General features: G+C 42.1%; 1 non-coding gene across 1 annotated transcript; it reads left to right on the top strand.

The window, feature by feature from the left end:
• Positions 1-2,790: 2,790 nt before the first annotated feature.
• Positions 2,791-2,894, top strand: LOC148564172 (small nucleolar RNA R71). Its single transcript, XR_015885470.1, has one exon. It is a non-coding gene; the product is annotated as a small nucleolar RNA R71 (small nucleolar RNA).
• Positions 2,895-4,121: the final 1,227 nt, after the last annotated feature.

The following is a 4,121-nucleotide window of genomic DNA, read 5'->3' as shown; positions in this document are numbered from 1 at the left end:
GCCTTGACATCACTGGGTGGGGGTAGTTTTTCAATAAGTTCTACTTTAGCTCTATCAACCTCAATGCCTTGGTGAGAGACCTTGTGACCAAGGACTATTCCTCCTGTCACCATGAAGTGGCATTTTTCCTAGTTCAAGACCAAATTGGTTTCTTGGCATCTTTTTAATACCAAGGCGAGGTGATGTAGGCAACTAGGAAAAGAATCTCCGAATACCGAAAAATCATCCATAAAAACTTCAATGAATTTTTCTATCATATCTGAAAAGATAGAAAGCATGCAGCGTTGGAAAGTTGCAGGGGCATTACATAATCCAAATGGCATGCGCCTATAGGCAAACACTCCATACGGACAGGTAAATGAGGTTTTCTCTTGGTCTCTTGGATCAACCACTATTTGGTTATATCCTGAATAACCGTCGAGAAAACAATAATATGCGTGCCCTGCAAGTCTTTCCAGCATCTGATCCATGAATGGAAGGGGAAAATGGTCCTTTCGTGTAGCCTCATTGAGTTTCCTGTAGTCTATGCACATCCGCCATCCTATGACAGTCCTTGTAGGTATGAGCTCATTCTTCTCATTGGTAACCACAGTGATCCCTCCCTTCTTTGGCACAACATGTATGGGGCTAACCCAAGGGCTATCCGAAATTGGGTATGTGACTCCTCCTTGCCAAAGCTTCATAACTTCTTTCTGTACCACTTCCTTCATGATTGGGTTCAGCCTTCATTGGGATTGAATGGATGGCTTGGCATCATCTTCCAATAGTATTTTATGCATGCATATGGCTGAACTGATTCCCTTCAAGTCAGCAAGGGTCCATCCAATGGCATCCTTATGCTCCCGCAGCACCTTGAGTAGCTCGTCCTCTTGATCTTGACTGAGGGATGAATTTATGATCACTGGGTAGTTTTCATTTTCTCCTAGATAGGCATATTTGAGAGTGGGTCGTAATGCTTTGAGTTCAAGTTTGGGTGCTTCTGATTTTTCGCTCCCTTCCTTTGGTGCACCTAGTATATGTGTTTCTGTTGTAGCTACCTCTTCACTTGATTCAGATTCTTCCTCCACCAATCTCTGGTTCTCTTCAGGTTCATCTTCTTCAAAATTCTCCTGCACTTCATCCTCAAGTGCATCTAACCTCATGCATTTCCCCAATTGTTCCGGTGGATAACTCATGGCCTTGAACACATTGAATCTCATCTTTTCATTGTGTAATCTAAGGGTGAGGTCACCTTTTTGAACATCAATGACAGCTCCAGCAGTGGCCAAGAATGACCTTCCCAAAATGATGGAGGTTTTGGCGTCTTCCTGCATGTCCAGCACCACAAAATCTGCTGGGAATATGAAATCTCCTACTTTTACTAGCAAATCCTCCACTATCCCGTGAGGGAATTTGAACGATCGGTCTGCCAGTTGTAGAGCCATTTTTGTTGGTTTAGCCTCCTCAATTTTCATCTTTCTCATCATAGCTACTGACATCAAATTGATGCTGGCCCCTAAGTCACAAAGAGCCTTTTCTACTGTGATTTCTCCTATAATGCAAGGGATCTGAAAACTCCCAGGATCCTTCAGTTTCTGAGGTAGTTTATGCTGAATGATAGCACTGCACTCTTCAGTTAGTATCACAGTCTCATTGTTCTTCCAGCTTCTCTTCTTAGTCATTAGCTCCTTCAAAAACTTGGCATAAAGTGGCATTTGTTCTATGGCTTCAGCAAATGGTATGTTGATTTGTAGCTTCTTGAAGATTTCCAAAAATCTCAAGAACTGGTTGTCATCTTCCTTTTTCTTCAATAGCTGGGGGTATGGAGCTCTTGAGACGTTGAGTTGGGGTATCTTTTTCTCTTTCTGTAAACTTGGCGTGGGGGGTTGCATTCCATCTTGCTCCTCTTCCTTTTCAATTGAGCTTTCTTCTAGTGGTTTTTGGGGATGTTCCTTCAGTTCCTTCCCACTCCTAAGTGTGATAGCTTGACACTCCTCCCTTTTGCTTGAATGAGCATCATAGCAAAAATTGTGGTTCGGAAGCTGCTTAAAAAGATAGCTGATTTGTGTCTCCAGTTTTGTTATGGCAGCATTTTGATTCTGCATGTTTGACTGCACTTTCTCTCTGAATGCTTTACTGTCTTGAATGTCTCTGCAAATTCCTTCAATGAAGGTTTCGATCTTAGAGAGCTTGTCATCAATTGATGAGTGATTCGGAGCAGATGTGCTATTTTGGTTTTGATAAGTGTGTGGAGAAGTGTTGTTGTGGGGGTGTTGAGATGTCCTCTGGGTGAATTGTTGGTGAGCTGCATTGTTGTTGGAGTTGTAACGTCTCTGGTCTTGGTTTTGATCTTGCTCACTTTCCCACCCAAAGTTCGGGTGATTTCTCCATCCAGCGTTGTAAGTCTTGGAGTATGGATCATAGTTTTTCCTTGGTGAATTCCCAATGTAGTTGGCTTGCTCCTGACTCCCTTCTGCTTCTTGGTTTACTCCTTCTTGTGTTATTGATGAAGTGGAGATTGCTGCTACTTGGTTCATCTCCATCTTCTTGGTGAGGTCAGCCAGCTGCTTGGTAATGAGCTTGTTTTGGGCCAACAGAGCATCCACATTGTTTAGCTCCATCACTCCTCTTGTGTTCCCTCTTTCGGAAGCATAGAAGTAGTCGTTTTCTGCTACTGTTTCAATAACATCTATGGCTTCCTCAATGGTCTTCTTCTTGTTCAAGGACCCTCCAAATGAATGGTCTACTGCCTTCTTTGACTCATAAGAGAGCCGTTCATAGAAAATGTGCAGCTGGACCCATTCGTTGAACATGTCAGGTGGACACCTCCTTGTTAAGTCTTTGAACCTCTCTCATGCTTCATACAGAGTCTCACCATCCTGTTGCCTAAAGGTTTGAACCTCAGCTCTCAGCCTATTGATTCGTTGAGGAGGGTAGAATCTTGCTAAGAATTTGTTCACCACATCCTCCCAAGTTGTCAAGCTCTCCCTTGGGAAGGATTCCAGCCACTTGGCTGCCTTGTCTCTGAGTGAGAAGGGAAATAGGAGCAATCTATAGGCGTCAGGATGAACACCATTAGATTTCACTGTGTCACATATTCTCAGGAAGGTGGTCAAATGTTGGTTGGGATCTTCTTGAACACCTCCTCCAAACGAACAGTTGTTCTGAACAAGGGTGATGAGCTGTGGTTTAAGTTCAAAGTTGTTGGCATGGATTGTTGGCTTTTGGATGCTACTTCCACAATTGCCTAGGTTTGGATTAATGTAAGAGCCCAAAACTCTTCTATCCTCCCCAACATGATTTGCTCCACCTCCTCTGCTATGGTTGTGAATCTCTTCTTCATGATGATTTTCCATGTTTTCTTCCATGTTTGGTTCAAAGTATTCCTCAAACTGTTCCTCCTCTTCTTCAGCACCAACTACTCATTTTTCTTTTGCCTCCCTCCTTAGTCTAAGGAAGGTTCTCTCTGGTTCAGAATCAAAGGAAGTTGAAGCCCCGCTTCTTCTCCCTGTCATACAACCAACAAGTACAAGCAGAGAATATAGGTGCAGACAGTATTTGTGTCAGAATTGATGTTAGTTATGGGTGATGCAATATATCAAGCAGTTAGTGGGTTAGCAAACAGAATTGAAAATAACAAAGAGAAACAAAAGAGTAGATGGAGAAGGGAAGAAGTTTAACTAAAACAAAAAGTAAATCACTCAAACAGAAAAATGAAATTCACAAAATAAAATGCTCAATCTAGTGATCTTCCAATCTAATCATTGTTGATGCACAATCAATCCCCGGCAACGGCGCCATAAACTTGATGCACGGAAAACTTGTCTCTCAACAAATCTCCCTTCGGCAAGTGTACCGAAGTTGTCGTCAAGTAAAAACTCATAATAGAGTGAGGTCGAATCCCACAGGGATTGATTGATCAAGCAACTTTAATTAGAAGAATGTTCTAGTTGAGCGAATCCAGAATTTGGGTTGAGAGTTGCAGAAAATAAAATGGCGGGAATGTAAATAACAGAAAAGTAAATGCTAGAATTAAAGGACTGGAAGTAAATGACTGAAAATAAATTGCAGAATTGTAAATGGGAATGGGGGATTTGCTCATAAAAGTAAATGGCAGAAATTAAAGAGAATGGGTAAGATTA

This window comes from Arachis ipaensis, chromosome B5, assembly GCF_059453495.1.
Source record: "Arachis ipaensis isolate K30076 ecotype BB chromosome B5, ASM5945349v1, whole genome shotgun sequence".
Lineage (NCBI taxonomy): Eukaryota > Viridiplantae > Streptophyta > Magnoliopsida > Fabales > Fabaceae > Arachis > Arachis ipaensis.
This window is presented reverse-complemented; position numbering and strand designations above follow the sequence as displayed.